This window comes from Episyrphus balteatus, chromosome 3, assembly GCF_945859705.1.
Source record: "Episyrphus balteatus chromosome 3, idEpiBalt1.1, whole genome shotgun sequence".
Taxonomy (NCBI): Eukaryota; Metazoa; Arthropoda; class Insecta; order Diptera; family Syrphidae; genus Episyrphus; species Episyrphus balteatus.
The window spans coordinates 71056722-71076204 of record NC_079136.1 but is presented as its reverse complement, the minus strand read 5'-3'; the positions used below and the strand labels follow the sequence as shown (position 1 = coordinate 71076204).

The following is a 19483-nucleotide window of genomic DNA, read 5'->3' as shown; positions in this document are numbered from 1 at the left end:
ATTTCCTATGAGCTTTTTCCGCCACTTTGAAAAAAAGGATAAAATTGGTTTTTTGACAGTAACTCGGCTATCTGACGAGATACGAAGATACCCCTTTCTACCAACTAGTTTGTGGGCAATTTATTTTTTCCCTTTCATTTATCCATTTATCCTAAATTTTCCAACCAGCCATATGCTGCTAATAATTTTTTTATTTTCAAAAGTTATTGACACTGATCTAATTGCAATTTTGATAAACTAAATAATATAGAGATTGAAACAAATTACAAAATGCACACTCAACACAAAAAGCCGGTATATGTACTTACAAAATTTGGGTTAATAAAATTGGGGTTAAAAGAAACCATTACTATTTTCTTCTCATTATTTATTAAATAAATACATACATATGTATGCATGTGTTAATGATATAATAATATAAACATTAAAAAAAACATGAATGATTGTTTTTTTTACAACCGAACGAGCGGCTTTCTTGGCGGTGGGCGCGGACTTAACGACCTTGCGGCCAGCTGGAAGTCGTAATTTTTGTCCAAAAAAAAAACTAAAAATACAAAATTGTAGGTCTGAGTATGGTCTACAAATTTTATGTTAATAATTTTTTCGATATTCATCACACAAAAATAGATAATGTCAAAAAACAAATGGCATGTCCCAAATTTTTGACTTTCTCGAAAACGGTTCATGATACGCAAAAAATATGTATCCATGAATTGTAGAACATGGTAAAAGCTACAAAAAAACTTATTGTAAAATTTTCGTATCTCGTCGGATAGCCGAGTTATTGTCAAAAAACCAATTTTATCCTTTTTTTCAAAGTGGCGGAAAAAGCTCATAGGAAATCTTGGTCGAAAACTTCAAGTTAAGCTTTTTTAAGCATCCACTACAACATATCCAAAATTTAGCTTTCTCGGTCATTTTGCATTTCTAAGCCGTTTTTTACGACATAATGACTGGCCTATAACAATATATTGGCCGCGGGACGTCCACCTTCCATACAAAAACACCACTCTCCCTAATTAAAAAAAAATAATCGAGCGCACTCTTAATCTTGCCTCCCTCATCGCAGCTGCGGGACTGAAAATTAAATGAATAAATATTTTTGTATACTCTCTTTTTTTCTGAGACCCCAGCCCTATCTAACAATAAATTCATCTATTTATTCACACTTTGGTTCTTGCCTCGCTCATCGCAGCTGCGAGACTGAAAATTAAATTTAGACCTCCTATCCTTATGAATAAATATTTCTGTAGGTATACTCTCTTTTTTTCTGAGACCCCAGCCCTATCTAACAATAAATTCATCTATTTATTCACACTTTGGTTCTTGCCTCGCTCATCGCAGCTGCGAGACTGAAAATTAAATTTAGACCTCCTATCCTTATGAATAAATATTTCTGTAGGTATACTCTCTTTTTTTCTGAGACCCCAGCCCTATCTAACAATAAATTCATCTATTTATTCACACTTTTGTTCTTGCCTCGCTCATCGCAGCTGCGACCTGCGAGACTGAAAATTAAATTTAGACCTCCTATCCTTATGAATAAATATTTCTGTAGGTATACTCTCTTTTTTTCTGAGACCCCAGCCCTATCTAACAATAAATTCGTCTATTTCTTCCTTCTTGACCAATCAGAATTGTCCACCGCCAATTTTGTTTTCGCAAATTCTCTTTTCTCTTTGTAATTGTTGCCAGTTCAAAACCCGGTCAAAATAATAGTTTTCCATTTTTCGAACTTTTGTCGCGCATACTTTTTTCCTTGAATACATTTATTGTTTCATACTTTCCTACCTAATACTAAAAGTCGTGAATACTTTTTGTTTTCACACTTTTGACGGGTTCCCTCTGACAGGTGTACTTGAAACAAAAAAAAAAAAAAAAATTAACAAAAGAAAAAGCTATTATTTCAAGTGATTTACAATGCATATTCCAAGACGCCAAGACTTGCCTCTCTTGTCAAAGAAGCGCGCAGAGATATCCTCCAACAGGAAGACGATGGTTATAAAAAAGAATTATTACCCATTACTATATTGTGAGACTTGAAGGCGACAATACACCTTAACTTCTTCGATTACTACTCGTGCATTTGCACCCGCCCACACACAAATCGTTGGGTTTGTTGATATTAGTATCTGGTATTAAAGGATAATGTAATGTATACATTCAGAGGTTCACATATAAAGTCGAAAGAATGATAAAAAAAAGTATTATATACATACTTGTTAAAACTTTATTTTTGGTTCATTTGACTCATTTTTCAAACTTTTAAATACAGCATTTGTTTAAAGAAACAATGAACTAAAATACAGAATTGCAGAACTTGCACTTAAGTTGACAGTGCTTGAAATAAATTGAATTTTTAAATTAAAAATAACAATGTTTTTGTTCCTAAAATGAGTAAATTAAGTTCTGAAAAGGTTTCGACCACCGCCTTCCAAAAGCTTTTAGTCTAAGAGCCGGGAGCAGATTTTTTGCGTGAGAGGTAACCGATTCATATTAATATTAGAATAACTCCCAGCCATGGTGATGACGAAAACGAACGTCTGCCAGCATGTGTCTGCGCCTTTGCTGAGAAAAAGTGCATCAAAAGTACATTTTTTCTGAAAATTGATTTAGTGAGGGTAACCACCTGGAAACAATTGGAACCTGACGCCCTCGTCGCCCTGATTACAAAAATACCCATGACAGACGTTTTAACCGCGCCCAAACACCCGACAGACGAGCCCGAAAACGCGTTTTTTTACGCGTTTTTAGGGATTGGGGTAACCACCTAAAAACAATTGGAACCTGACGCCCTCGTCGCCCTGATTACAAAAATACCCATGACAGACGTTTTAACCGCGCCCAAACACCCGACAGACGAGCCCAAAAACGCGCATTTTTACGCGTTTTTAGGGATTAGGGTAACCACCTAAAAACAATTGGATCCTGTAGCCCTTGACTCCCTGAATGCAAAAATACCCACGACAGACATTTTATCCGCGCCCAAACACCCGACAGACGAACTCGAAAACGCGATCTTTTACGCGAACGCAAGGGCTTGGGGCAACAACTTGAAATTAGTCTCATTCTGTTGGTCTTGACTCTCTGATTACAAAAATACCCATGACAGACGTTTTAGCTGCGCCCAAACCCCCAACAGACGAGTTCTAAATCGCGATCTTTTTCGCGAAATAAAAAACCAAGGACTTGAGGTCACCATTTGAAATTAGTCTCATTCTGTTGGTCTTGACTCCCTGATTGCAAAAATACCCATGACAGACGTTTTACCTCCACCCAAACCCCCAACAGACGAGTCATAAATCGCGATCTTTTTCGCGAAATAAAAAAGCAAGGACTTGGGGTAACCACTTGAAATTAGTCTCATCCTGTAGCCCTTGACTCCCTGATTGCAAAAATACCTATGACAGACGTTTTATCCGCGCCCAAACACCCGACAGACGAACCCAAAAACGCGATTAAATTTTTTAATTGAAGATTTTTGTGAACAAAAAATTTTTTTCAAAAATGTTGCTTAAATTTCATAAATTTACTAATGCCAAAAGATTGGTTAGGGAATTTAAGGAAAACAACTATAAGGCATGGAATACACGATACAATCATAGTACACGACTTGAGATGTACCGATATCGTTAACAATATCGAAAAAAGCACATACACCATGCGATTCACTTACGATTTCATTATCTGTCAAATAAATTTTCACATTTTTATCCATTATTATTTGGATGTTAGGTAAAAATAATTTATGTAATCTCAAAAACTGAATCATGGGTGAATTAAAAACCCACACACGCTACAACCCTCATCTAATCAATCGCATACTACCTTTTGTTTTCCATCATCAACATTCGACCGTGCGATATGGGTACAGCGGATACTTTGGTGCACACATACGATACAATTATCGAATGCGATTCAAATTTTGTACGATAATCGGTACGATAATTGTACCGTGTATTCCATGCTTAAGAGTGAAGGACAATCTTCCATCGCTTAGGCGATAAATGCAATATGTAGAAATGAAATTCTGGCTTATTAAAAACGTGTATGCAAATATTGTTATTGCTGGTCACCCTAAGTAAGTGTATGCTAATATTCTAGGTGCTGACCGTTGTGCTCAAAATATTTTGTGTTTGAAGTCAATTTATGAGAAAATTACATTTATCGCCTAAACGGTGGAAGATTGTCTATGACTCTTAAATAGTTGTTTTCCTTTAATTGCCTAGCCAATCTTTTGGCATTAGTAAATGTATGAAATTTAAGCAACATTTTTGAAAAAAATTTTTTGTTCACAAAAATCTTCAATTAAAAAATTTAATCGCGTTTTTGGGTTCGTCTGTCGGGTGTTTGGGCGCGGATAAAACGTCTGTCATAGGTATTTTTGCAATCAGGGAGTCAAGGGCTACAGGATGAGACTAATTTCAAGTGGTTACCCCAAGTCCTTGCTTTTTTATTTCGCGAAAAAGATCGCGATTTATGACTCGTCTGTTGGGGGTTTGGGTGGAGGTAAAACGTCTGTCATGGGTATTTTTGCAATCAGGGAGTCAAGACCAACAGAATGAGACTAATTTCAAATGGTGACCTCAAGTCCTTGGTTTTTTATTTCGCGAAAAAGATCGCGATTTAGAACTCGTCTGTTGGGGGTTTGGGTGCAGCTAAAACGTCTGTCATGGGTATTTTTGTAATCAGAGAGTCAAGACCAACAGAATGAGACTAATTTCAAGTTGTTGCCCCAAGCCCTTGCGTTCGCGTAAAAGATCGCGTTTTCGAGTTCGTCTGTCGGGTGTTTGGGCGCGGATAAAATGTCTGTCGTGGGTATTTTTGCATTCAGGGAGTCAAGGGCTACAGGATCCAAATGTTTTTAGGTGGTTACCCTAATCCCTAAAAACGCGTAAAAAAACGCGTTTTTGGGCTCGTCTGTCGGGTGTTTGGGCGCGGTTAAAACGTCTGTCATGGGTATTTTTGTAATCAGGGCGACGAGGGCGTCAGGTTCCAATTGTTTTTAGGTGGTTACCCCAATCCCTAAAAACGCGTAAAAAAAACGCGTTTTCAGGCTCGTCTGTCGGGTGTTTGGGCGCGGTTAAAACGTCTGTCATGGGTATTTTTGTAATCAGGGCGACGAGGGCGTCAGGTTCCAATTGTTTCCAGGTGGTTACCCTCACTAAATCAATTTTCAGAAAAAATGTACTTTTGATGCACTTTTTCTCAGCAAAGGCGCAGACACATGCTGGCAGACGTTCGTTTTCGTCATCACCATGGCTGGGACTTATTCTAATATTAATATGAATCGGTTACCTCTCACGCAAAAAATTTGCTCCCAGCTCTCGGTCTATTTGATTCAAACTTTGAGCTTAACAATTTTTTTTTACTAACACCAAATTTAAAAACTAAAGGAATTTTAGTTTTCGTAAGGAAAAATATGATCAAAGAACTCATATCTTATGGTTTTGAAGTACCCTAACTTTTGAACGGTTGCGAAAAATTACGAAAAGTAAAACCTATTTAACCTTTTTTGAACACTGAAAAAAGTATTATTCTTAAAAACTATGAATCTCGTTCATAAACCAAAATTCATACATTTTTAAGAAAAATTCATTAAATTTAAGCACAAATTCTTAAAAAAAAAGTTTAGTTTTAAGAAAGATTCATAAAATTTAAGAATCAGTTTTAATAAAAATTTTCCTATGGAAAATTTTTCTATGAATTTTTTTATGAATAAATTCATAAACTTCTAGCTCCAATTTGAAAGAATATTTTGCTGAATCTTAGAATCTGGACATACTTTTATGAATGAAATTTACTATTATTTTCCATTCAGTTGTATTTTGAGTTAAAATAATTTTTAAAATTGACTTTTTTCCCTTCTAAAATTGAAAAAAAATCTATTTTCACAATTACATTTGTAAGAAGTTCATAAATTTTGTGTTTTTATTTAAGAATTAATTCATTAAATATTATGAAAGTTTACATATAATTAATGAAAAAATTCTTACGTTTTGAGTGTTTAAGTATATTTTCTTAAAGTCTATGTACTTTTTCATCAATCTAGAAAATAATAACTGTTGTTCTGAATCCATGCCTTAGAAAGATTTCTTTGAGGATTAAATTTAAAATCTGATATTCAAAGTGGACGCTCGTTGCCGAAACAAGTTATAAAAGTTTGTGAATAAAAGACGATATCGTTTATAGTGTAAAGCATTTTAACCACGTAGACAATTTTGAAGAGTATAAGTACATTGCAAAAGTGTAAAATATTGTTGGTTCCTGTTGCCTCTTTCCCATATACTCAGTATAAAAGTATAAAAACATATAATGTTAAAAATTGCTTTCTTTTATTTATTAAATATATTTTCTTTTTTTTTTTTTGTTATAGGTGCATATTTTAAAATTGAAAATCGTAATTTGATATTTTTTGTGAAATATGGAGGCACGTACGTAATCTTCAACTTTGGACCGGAAAAGGGGGAAAAATCAACAGAAAATAAAAACCATATTAAAGGCGATTCTCAACAAATTCTGTACAATTGAAATTGTCATTGCAAACTAAAGCAAAACATGGAATTTATGGAAAGTGTTGCATTTTATTTTATTTCTCTAAATATTTAAATTTTGTTTTAACTTAATATTATCAACATTTCTCATAGGTACCTAAATTCTTTATATTTTTATCTTTCCCCAACTTATTAAATTTTTTATTTTTTTTTTTCATATCCAGAGTCTAATGGTGCCGATTACAATAAGGTAAGAATTAGATAATTTAACCTTCTAGCTATTTAGATTTTTTAAACCAAATACTACATATTCATTTTACTAATACAAACTTTTTTCTATCTTTTCATGATGCATCCATTAAAGAAGTAAAATTGAATTAATTTATAGTGAAATTTATAGTGATAGTGATCAATAAAACATTTTTATAACGTTTAAACTTAATAATTTCTTTTATTTTTAAAAACAATTTTCATTTTGAAGTGAAAACTTCTTTAGTATCGTAGTGATTTGAAACAAGATGAAACGAAAACGCGACACGACTTCAACTTGTTATAACTTTTTTGTTTTAATAGATAGATGAATGAAATTTGTACTGTAGATAGGTAATTAAATAAATTATAATTGTACAAAATTTCAATTAATTTCATATTCAAAATTCGGAGATAACGGTAAAAAGATGTTCTTTTCCAACACACGTTATATCTTTTGATCTAGTGCACATACAAATTTGATTTAACTTTAATACGCATGCTGATAACATAACCTTTTATTTGATATATCACACATAACGTTACGTGCTCTACAAGTTACACAATCTTAAATTGAAAAAAATTTTAAAATACCTCAAAACACCTGTGGAGATCTGTTGGCGATGACCAGCTACCAGTGTTGGAAGTACAGTAATCTCAGTCTGTAAATTCGACATGGTTGACTTTAAAAAATTCTAACTTCTCTTGTAGACATCTTTGAAATAAGATTTTTACATCATTATACAAGGTGAAACAATAAGCTTTCACTTGGTATAAAATTTTGTATAGGTTGTCAAACAAAAAAATTGATTTAATAGCATGAGAACATAAAAATAAATGGTTATTTTTTGCTTTTTGGATGAAATTTCATCGAGTTTAAAAAATTGTAACAATTTTTGTAGATGTCTCATACACCTGTTCGATATATATATTTTGAGCTAAGACAATAAGCTTTCAGATGGTGTAAAAATTTGTATAGGTTGTTAGGGAAAAAATGGATTTAATAGTGTGAGAAGATACAAATACGTGTTTTTTCGCTTTTTTTTATGGAAATTGATTGAGTTCAAAAAATTCTAGTTTTTTTTGTAGATGTTTCATAGACTTGATCGATATATATATTTTGAGCTAAGACAATAAGCTTTCAGATGATATAAAATTTATTTAGGTTGTCATATAAAAAACATGGATTTGAAGGTGATAGAATAAAAATAGGTAGATTTTTTCTATTTTTTTTTTTGCAAGAAAAATGATTTTTTAAGGTTTCACTTCTACCACGTGTGAATTGCACACATGATTTTTTTTTTTTTTTTGTTTCAGATTTTGGGTTGTTTTCTTTTGCAGTTTGTTTGTTTGGAATTCAATTTTTTAGGAACAAATTAAAGGCTTGGAATGGTAATGTATTATATGCATTTATATAAATAACTGCATAAATTTTAATGAAAAGTGTATTATATTTTATGAAAACAATCATAAAACTTTAAGAAAAATTCATAGTTTTTATGATTTTTTTCATAAAATTTAAGCAAAATTTCATTTGAATTTTTACGAAATTTATGGAAAAAATCATAAAATTTAAGAAATAATCATAAAATGTAAGAAACTTTTCTTAAACTTTGTTCTTAAATTATAGAAGAAAAAAAAAAGATTTAAGAAATAATTCTTAAATTGTATGAATTTTTCTTAAAATCTAAGAAACTTTTCTTAAACATGTTCAAAACTTTTCGAATTTGTTTATGAACAGAATTCTTAAAATTTAAGAACTTATTCTTAATTTTTAAGAAAGATTCATTCCCTTATGAATTTGTTTTTAAAAAGATTCTTAAATTTAATGAATTTTTACATTGGCTCATTTGCCATGAATTTTTACATTAATTTAATGTACAAATTCATTAATTTTATGTACCTTTTTGGTTCAGTGAAGATGTTAACTTTGTCTACAATTTCTTTATGTATTTATTTCTGTTATGGCCGGTAAAAAGTACAAACCAAAAACAGTAATTTTTGACATTATTAATTTTTTTGTGACAATTTTTGAGAGATCTGGATCTTATTTTAAGAGCAGGTACAAATTTGCAATGTTGTGTGACGAAATTTTGTTTTCATTGAAAGAACTTTAGTAAATAAGTCCTTACCAAAAGAAAAAAAAATTTAACATATCGTCGCCGTAAAGCAAAATTGTTCTAAGTCACAAAAAGCAAATTTTACAGGGGACGATTGGTTTAAAGTGACAATTTTCTGCTCGTTTGCCATTCAAGTAATGTTTTTTATAAAAGTTTATTCTTTTCTCTTGAATAAAATATACAAGTTTGCATCATTAGTAGGTGCATACTATTTTTAAATATTTTTTAAAACTAAAAACTAAAAATTGGACATAGAACAATTCCTATACAATTACGTTTTTTTCTTAAATAAAAAGTGGACTTAGAACAAAATATGATGGGACTTAGAACAATCAAGAATACTCGGGCTCATTTTCAAATGTCTACTTCCCTGTTTTTATTGTTCTATGTCCCATTAAACTATATTATCTGCGGAATGAATTTTTTGTGACAAAAACGGTTTTCAAATTCGGAAAGAGCTCCCTCAAATTAGTAAAACTGCATCATTAACTTATTTTCGGTAAAAAGTGGATTTAGAACAATTTTGCTTAACGCCGACGATATGTCCATAACCATTCATTAAAAAATATGTATGTATGTAGTATCTATGTATTAAAATCAGAGTTGGGAAGTAATGATTCGAAAAAATTTTAATTACAATTACATGTAATGGAAATGTGCAACATTTTTTTCAATTACATGTAATGAGTAATTGAAGTTCTTCAATTACCCATTACATGTAATTGAAAATTGTCGATTACTTGTAATTCAATTACTTTTATGTAATTGAAAACAAAAGTAATTATCAAAAAAACAGTAATGATTACTTTTTAAAGTAATCATTACACGAAAATGTAATTAATTAAATGTTTTTCTTCAATTACATTTTACGAGATAATTTGTAAATGGTACGGAATTAATATGTTTTGTCATAAGATGCCATGAAAAGTGTTAGAGTGGCTTCAAAATATCTTCAAGAGGTTATTACTTACTACTTGGGCTTACTACTTGGGACCTATTTCAGAGCTTATTCATTGTTTACATCAGCTTCATCAATCATTTTAAACATTAATTGCGGCGGCCTGTTGGACTTTTCGAAGCAATTTTTCTGACATTTGCACTATTTAGACCATTAAAAATATTTCCCGACGGTCAATCGGACTCAACTAATGATTTTTGAGGTTGCTGATGTAGTAAATGAATCGTTTATTTCAGAAACAGCATAAGTCCACTTTTTCCAAAAAATTTTTTTTTGGAAATTTCTCATTTATGTATAGTTATTCATCTTCTGAAAAAAAAATTAAGTATGTCAGACCCCCCAAAATACGAAAACTGAAAGAAAAGGGTTCAAAATATATGGAAAAATTTTACCCAGTGACAACATTTTTGACTGTTAAATACATCACTTTTTACCAGTTTTAAATTATTTTGGCAGCAATCTTGACTCGCACCAACTTTTGTTATATATCTATAAATAGGTAAAGAATTACTCTATCTATATCTATTAAATTCATTAAAATTGTACTCAGGATTCAAAAGTTATAGCCAGATTTCTGGTGGTGGCAGCATTTTTAACTCTTGAATAATATGACATTTTACCAGTTTTAAATTATTTTGGCAAACATCATGACACGCAAGCCTTTAAGTTATACATCTATAAAAAGGTAAAGATTTACTCTATTTACTGCTATTTAATTTATTAAAATCGAAAGTAGGGTTCAAAAACTATAGCTAAATAAAAACAAAAGTTTTACCAAAAAAATTTCGTTTATTTCAGAAACGACATAAGTCCACCGACTTTAAAGGCTTAGAAACCCGCAAAGACCTAAAAAAAAAGTTAATATTTTAAAGGTTTCTAAATGCATCTTAGGATTGATTACAACTCGGCATACTCTAAATTTGAAGTGTTGTGGCATTTTAAGTAAAAAACAGTTTTTTGTTCCTCCTGAAAAGTTTATGCTCATGGACTTATGTCGTTTCTGAAATAAACGATTCAAATGTAGTTGAGGTAATAAGCTCCGAAACACGCCCCTGGTAAATACTGAAAATCAATAAAAAAGATTCGTAGAATATTTAACAAGACCTTCAAAACTTAATTCATGGTATGAAATGACGACTCCAAATTGTCATATCGTCACCCGAGAATTTTTTTGTCTTAATGGCCAATTTTGGTATTCTGGAAAATCGCATTTTAAGGTTTTCGTTATTAAAAAAACACAGCGAAGAAGTTTTTTCAAATTTATAATAGAATTTTTTGTGAGATACCTCATTATTTTTTTTGTCAAAGCATTCTTATTTGTTTTGGTTTTCAAAATATCTTGGTTCTTATTCAAAATGAGTCTGTCGTAACCTCATTTTTAACGACAATTCAATACTAATGTGATGCTTATTTTGTGAATATACGACACCTTCATGCAAAATTTGGTTACTCTATTAATTTTTAAAGGTTTTCTTCTAGTAAGTTTGCTACTATTATAATGATTTTTCGAGACTTTTGAGGTAAGTTATAGAATGGCAAAACGAAGATATTGAGCAAAAAAAATTTCTATTAGCATTCATTCCGAGGTTTACTCCTTTTTTCACCTTATTTGACTGTATTAATTACATTTGATAGAAATTTTTCCAGGACAACATAAAAACGTATGTGATAAAAAAAAAATATGAAAAATTAAAATATATATCTCCAAAATTAGAGCTTTCAGAAAGGAACCAATGCAAATTTTAAGCTCACTGAGCCCAAATACTTTACCCAAATCCATAAAATTTTATATAAATCTATGTGCAAAATAAAAAAAAATTTAAAAATTTTGGCCAGTGTAATTTATAAAAACATGTAATGAATTACAATTTAAGTAATCAATTACAGAAAAATGTAATTAAAACTGTTTTTCATTTCAATTACTTTCGAATCCATTACTTTTTTCAATTACATCTGTATAGTAATTGAACTTTTTCGATTACAATTACAAGTAATGGGAGTATGTTTTTTTTCAATTACAATTACCTGTAATTGTAATTGAAAAAAGTTCAATTACTAATTACATGTAATTGAAATTAAATCTGTAATTAATTACAAAAAGAAATCATTATTTCCCAACTCTGATTAAAATAAATAAATTCATTAAATAAATAAATAGGTACCTATTCCGATAAAAAGTAAGGGCATATCGTCGGTGAAACCAGAAAAGTGTGTAACTCCATTTTAGCAAATTTTATAATAGAGCAAACAAACAAAATCGTTTTGAAGGCATTTGTATGAGTTTTCATTTTCTAATTTGCTAATAAAATAAAAACTATGAACTTTAAGGGGATTCTGAGTTTAAGGGACGGTAGATATTAGGTTTGTCTAACAGATGGCATTCAAATATAATTTTCAGAAAATTTGGAGTTACACACTTTTCTGGTTTCACCGACGATATGTAGATGAAATTGCCCATAAGGTAAATCAACTAATCTTTTAGTCTGACATAATCATACATTCATAAAATAAATATAAATATTAATAAATTTTACTCTTTATTAAAAAAAAATCGTTAACATTTTATCAAAGTTAATTTTACTGAGGACATGCAAATTCTTCTTAAGCTCTTAACTGTGAGTAGGTACCAGAATTAAATGAATACATGAATAAATGAGCATAAATAAGGTACCATTTTGGGCGTTTAGAATAATAATGACAATGAGTCAAGTTCCCCCAGAATTTAATCTAGATAACAAATTTTTTGAAGTCATTCATATTCAGTAAATTGATGGAACAATTGAAAAAAATAGGAAATATATGAATAAGTTTAATACCAAAATGAAAAAAAAAAAAAACTGAAAAATTAGCCTTTATTAATTCTAATTGAAAGATCCAGTAGGTACTTACCTACCTAAAATAATACAAAATAATTAAATGATAACTTTTCTAATCAAATGATTCATTTTCATAACAATATCAATGGAACATAAGAATCACTATATAAAAATAATACAGTATGTCAAAACATTTATTTGACACACAGCTAGCAACACGACGAGGTGGCCGAGTGGTTAAGGCGTTGGACTGCTAATCCAATGTGCTCTGCACGCGTGGGTTCGAATCCCATCCTCGTCGACTACTTTTTTTTTTAACACAAGAATTTTTTTTTTAACAAAATACGAAAAGAAAGTGTAGTTTTGAATATATTTTATTCAGATAAAAATATAAAATGATGTTATCGAATACAAAATATTTGTGATAGTTGACGTGGTTTCAATCAGATTTGGTGAAGTTTTGTTTGCAGTTCAACTTTTAAAGCGTGCGATAGGGTTTTTCCGATAGATGTGTTTTTGAGCTAAAAGATAGAATACACTTAGAGGCAAGTAAGCCGGAATACGTTATCATTTTTATAATTATTAAGAAATGGTGATTTCTTTATACAGGGTGATTCAATGATAAATGTGGACAAAAGCTAGGGGTAAGTTTGACCGAAACAAAAAAAAACCTCCCCGATTAGCCAGTAGGGGTGATTTGAATTTAAAAAACTAACTTAATATCCTCTTTTATCTTGTTTGGCAATCAAACTGTTTTATGAAAAAGTTTTTGAAACATCAATTTTCAAATAAAAAAAAAAAAAAAAAATCGAACTACCTATATTTTTCCAAAGTTTTATGATAGTAAGTACCTTACCTATATCTTCTAATTTTAATTTAATTTTCAAATTTCAATGCTTTTTTGTTTTTTTAATAAAACCAGAAAACCGTATGCAAAAATTTCTTATTGTTTTGAAGAAATAAAAAATTAAACTACTTTAAGAGCCAATTTTTCAATCTTCTAATAAAAAGTCAGTTAACTGTTCGACGAATAAAGTTATTAGGCTCATAAACAATCAGATAAAAACATTGAATTTTTCAATCAAGAATAATTTATTCTACAGAATAACTAAAAAAATTGTCAAATTCAAAAATATTTAATATTAAACGTCATTTTTATTCATGATTGTTTTTGTTTTCTTGTGTTCCACTGTATTTTTTTCAAAATTATTTCAAAACAGCTTTGACAACTGACACAATATTTTTGTTGAGATTATTCCTTAGAATAATTTTTATTCGTCTCTGAAAGAAGCAGATAGTTTTATTTTTAAAACGCTTTTATGATGAGAAAAAAAAATATTATCTATGAAATTACCTGCTAAATGTGAAAAATGAAAATATTTAAAAAAAATTAGAGCTAATAGGAAGGACCCAATGCCAATGTAATTTTTAGGCTAAGAAAACCCAAATGCATTAGGTTCGATCATAAATTTTCTGGAAAATTTTAACAAACAGTTAAATTAAGAATAACTTTGAAATTAGTGCCTTCGAAATTACCCCCAAAATGTGGAAAACTAATATATTTAAAAAAATAGAGCTCATAAATTAATGTGATTTTAAGGTTTACCTATTGACCCCAAATACATTAAGTTTAATATAAATTATTCTGAAAAGTTTTAATAAACGCTCCCTCAAATATGAAATATTTAATATTTCAAAAACTAGAGCTGATAAAAATATGTACTTTAACCTATATTTGAGTTAAAAATTGTCATATTTAATTACCGATGATTGGAAAAAAAAAACTCAACAAAACCAGAGCAGTTCGGCCGGTTAGCCCAATATCGCCATAAACTTTAGTTACTTTAGTATTAAAACTAAAATAGAAACCTATTATTTTTTAAAGTCACAGTTGTTTGTTTTTTGTTTTTTTTTATTTATTTAATTTTTTTCTCAGAAAATCGTATTATTCTGTTAACTCACAATTATGAGACCTTGCAATGACCAGGGCAACATCGGTATTTTAAAAATGGATTACATGGTGTTTTGTTGGACTGGACAGTCTATATTGTCTTACTGCAAGGATCGGCGTTCTTAAAGGTTTGATTCACTTTTTTTTGCTGACAACATTTATGTAGGTACATATGTATATATATTATAATGCTACATTTTTAGAAAACAAAGATTGGGAGTGCAATATGACCTCTATAAGGTTGTAACTGATCAATTTTTGAATTGATTTGAAAAACATCGATTACAGAATGTGTAAAGTTCGTTTAAGAAATTACCAATCATTCAGGTAAGAAAAAATCAACTTTTTTATTAGTCTAATGAAAATTCATAAATATATATATGTCTATAAGTAATTTTATCATATCGAATCTGTACAAATCACTGCCTGCCATTAATATTGAAAGCGTTTTCCATATTTTATTTTAGCTCATTACCTTGCATAATATAATACATATTAATTATATTCGCATGTACATAATGTATGTATGTGTGTATCAAATAAGAGGTGGGAAATTTCCACTTAGAAGTAGTCACTCAAAAGTGATTATAAAAATATTCCAGCCTTATCTGCTTATCAGGGATTGACTTTGTAAATGGAATTGCCGCTTACATGCAAATACAAAAGTCTACAAAATTGAATTTCTCATACAGTTTATGTATAGGTATAGGTATAAGCAATTTGTATATACCTAAAAGTTGAAAAATTGAGCTGATATAAGAAGAAGGTTTAGGTGATTGCGATATATTCACGACTGGCAAAAGTAAGATAAACCTAATTTGGCCCAATGATAGTTAATTACTCGATTCTGTAGAATAAGACCGGCCTACAAATCTGGTAAGACATTTTTCCCCAAGTGGCTGATGATATTGATATGATTAAGTGATTGAGTAATAAAGTCTTTGAATTTTTGAAATCAGTTAATTAATGCCTGAGATATGACCAATAAATTGTTTAAAATAAAAGATAAAAAGAGAGAGACAGTCATATCTCAAGCATTCATGAACCGATTTGAAAAATTCAAAGACTTTATTGTCTTGCTAAATATCAGTTATAATATTTACTCATTTTGTTAAAAATGACACTTACCGATTTTGAACTGAGTAAGGGAATAGTTTTTCAAATTAACTCGGAAAATATGAGTCATATTTGAAAAATTTATTAAGATAAAAGTTATAGAAAATAAAATTTTCTACAAGTTTTATTCATATAAGTCTTGTCAAAAATGGCCGAGTAATTCACTAAAATTTGTTTTTCCTTAAATCCAAGATGGCGGCTTTGGCTCAAGCGAAATACTGGTTTTAAGCTCTCAATGATCCCCTCTACCGTCCTATGAAAAAAATTGCACGATCTAATTTTTTCCATTTGAAATGTTTAATTCGACTGGGCTACACGGTGATTCAAGAGCAATGTACCAAAAAACTAGAGCATGTAGGTTGGGTCGTTTAGCCGTTTAAAAAAAATTTACTTAATTTGGAAAATAAATATTAAAAATCAACGGTCATACCTACAACAATAGAGTGATATACCTTTTTGTAAAGGTAAAAACCAAGTCTTTTAAAAAATTTTATATAAAGCTATTTTATGGTACAAAATTTGAAAAATTAATTTTCAAAATGAAAATTTTGAAAAAAAAAAAATTGGAAAACAAAATTTCAAACTAATTTTTTTTTCAAAATTTTATTTAATTAAGTACTAATTAAGTTTTTATAATTCGATGTTCTTATTTGTTTATGAACAAAAATTGAAAACCGGATCCAAAAATATCTTGTCATTTTCGATAAATTAACAATAAACCAAAACTATTTTTTTCTAAGAAACCTCTTTATTTTTTGCTTGAAGTTTTCTTCACAAGGGCTTACATTTAGAGGGGTTTCACTGTATGAATATATCGTGGGCACAAAGCCAAAACCACGAATCTGCAAAATTGTTTTGAGAAAAACCGCTTTAAAGTTTTGGAAATACATGCATTCTTATGGAAACTCGTGCAATGGAAATTTATATTTTAGGCTCTTATGCAACAGATGAAGGATTGGGATCGAGGCAGTGAATAGAGGGACCGATAACATAACCGATAAATAACATAAAGTGAAAATGTCCAAAAATGCAGATTCGCGGTTTTGGCGTTGTGCCGACGATATGAGACTATGAGAACAAAATAGTGGTGTAACCCACTTTTTTTCAAAAATGAGTTTTTCATAAAAATGGGTCTCTTAATATTTCTTTTTTAATACAAAAAGTAGATTTATGAGGCTAGATACACTCAAAACCAGATGGCACTCAAAAAAATGTTGTTTTAAATAAAACTGTGTCTTAAATCTCTCGTAGCTCAAAATTGAATTTTATGGCTTACGCGACTATTGTTCTCATAGCCTCATAAATGATACTTATGTATTTAATATTATTACTACTGTAACATGGAGAAATATCCCTGAAAAAATTTAAAAAAAGAAACAATACAAAATCTGCTGATATATGTACTTACAAAAAACTCCATATTGACCTATAGAGTCAGTTGGGGTAAGTGCTCGCACTTTTAACTTTAAGGCGAAATTGTGAAGATTCTGTAAGAAATAGCAGCATAAAGTTTTTTAAATTTGATAAACCTATATTTTGGGAACAAAAACACACAAAAACAAAGTTATTTAGTTTAAATATTTCATATTATTAAAAACAAAAACCAAATGATTTCGAAGTGCGCACTTTTGCCCCAAAGTCAGGGTAAGATCGCGCAAAATCTTGGGTAAGAGCGCGCACATAATTTAAATAGGAATCTTGACAGTTTACGGTAACTAAATTTCTAAAACCTTAATGTTATACATACTTAGTTAAACGAAATGTTATTTCAAAACTTCCTAGTTTTCACTAAAATGAATGAAAATATTAAAGAAAACACAAATTAAGTTCATATACAAAAACTTGAACTTTATTTACAAAATAAAACAAACAAAAAAATATTTCTAACTAAATTAGAAGTCTACGGACTTTCTTTTTTGGAATTCAGGAATAACAGCCTTCGTTTCTCAAGATTCAAGTTACAAATTTTTCTGTCTTATTAAAAAAGAAAAATTTAGTATGGGGAGAAGTGCGCGTTCTTACCCACAAAAGTAGTGCGCGATTTTACCCACAAAGGTACTTTTTTTTCTATTTATCAAATTTATAATGAAACAAAACAAAATCTAATAAATTTTTGACTTCAATCAAATATAAATATGCATAATTCAAAAATATATGCTATTCGCGGTATATAATGCTCCCACGCCGACGCCACACACTTTTCCCGCAAAACTTTTTTTTTTTGTTTTTAGCCCGGCTTTTTCAACCCTCTTTTAAAATAAAATGAAACTGAGCACACAATCGCGAAGGTCATCACTTATTGACGTCTTACTAAGCGCTGATTTCCTCATTTTTGGTTTTAGTTTTTTTTTTACACAACTCGAGAAATAAGCAGTGCGCGCTCTTACCCACTAAGCGATCTTACCCCAAATGACTCTAGGGTTTTTTCATTTTTTTTTCAAGTGACTTGTGAACCCTCTAAAACTTCTTTGATTTATCCGAAACTTTTTTGACGTTTTTTAAGTTCCAAATAGAACCCATCCTGGCTATGTACATACATATATATCAAAAAATAAGAATTTTTTTTTCACTCCACCCTAATGTACATTACCTACCTTCTTAATGCACTAATGCACAGCACATATACGTCCAACAATAAGCAATATAATCAAAAATTGTATGTCTTTTTAGTGAACCCGTGAAAATCCGTAATTTTTTTTATTTATTGCAGTCATGACAAAATTCCAAAAAGTATTCAAAATCTTTTCTTTTGATAATAAAATATTTTTTTTTTCTCAACATAGTCATATTATTATCAATCCAATCGCACTAATTCACTTAAATGTATCTAATAACAAAAAAAAAAAAAAACGAATGAGAGCAAAGAAAAAAAATAATATTTATATGATTTTCATAACCAAAGGATAAATGTTCCATGTGGAAACGCTTAATTTAATCCGATTGCCTCAATGTATGGTCGCGCAAAAAGGAAAAAGCAAAAACGAAAAAAAAAAAAAATATAAATGATCCCCATTTGCAAAGCAAATAATAAAAAAAGGGGTTGATGCCTGGCAGAATAAGAAAATTATTAAAACTGATTTAAGAAGATTCCAATGCGGCCGCATTTCACATACACAATGTTAAAATTTCAACCAATTTTTTTATATACCGGGAAAGGAATCCCAGAAGTTGATTTCCAGGGAGTATACTCAGAGTAAATTACAATAAATTCGATTTGTTAACCCAACCACCGACCTACGTCGCCGTCCATGAATATGAAAGCTAAAGTCATTTTTGTCGAAGAGCTGTTCAAATTGAATAGTTGTCGTCCCGAACCAGCAAACTATATCTTTCTAGTCTTGTTCTCGGTTTTAACTTGCTGACTCACATGCCAGTACATCTCCTCTACGCGCACATATTCCTCAAGAAAATTGTATTCAAAGCGATAAAAATAAATCTTATCTATCTTCTAGAACTGGAGATGAACGTTAGTTCTTTCTGTTTTTTTTTTTTTTTTTTTTTTTGAAAGAAATCCTTTATCTGGGTGACATTTGGTTGCTGTCGGATGCTCGTCCTATTTCTACTGCCACTACCCGTCTTCCCATCCTTTCCCAATCACATTCATCTCGCGAGTCTTCTTCTGCAAATAATTCATTTTTGCTCAAAATTATCCCTGAAGCAGAATTCATATCGAAAACAGTATCAATGTATCTGCGATATTTACTCCCCTTGAACCCCACATTTTATTTTTTTCCCCAGCATCTGTATAAAGACAGACACTAACAACACAAGTTTTTCAT

At 30.2% G+C, this 19483-nt stretch overlaps 1 protein-coding gene and 1 non-coding gene across 2 annotated transcripts in view; both read left to right on the top strand.

Annotated features, from left to right (window-relative positions):
* The first annotated feature begins 12856 nt into the window (after nt 1-12856).
* Nucleotides 12857-12938, top strand: Trnas-gcu (transfer RNA serine (anticodon GCU)). The gene has a single exon. It is a non-coding gene; the product is annotated as a tRNA-Ser (tRNA).
* Nucleotides 12939-14585: 1647 nt separating this feature from the next.
* The window catches only part of LOC129913098 (forkhead box protein O), a 92637-nt gene continuing 87739 nt past the window's right edge, over nt 14586-19483 (top strand). The window contains exons 1-2 of the mRNA XM_055991577.1: nt 14586-14716; nt 14792-14915. The gene's annotated coding sequence lies outside the window, so the exon portion shown is untranslated. The remainder of the gene's footprint in view (nt 14717-14791; nt 14916-19483) is intronic.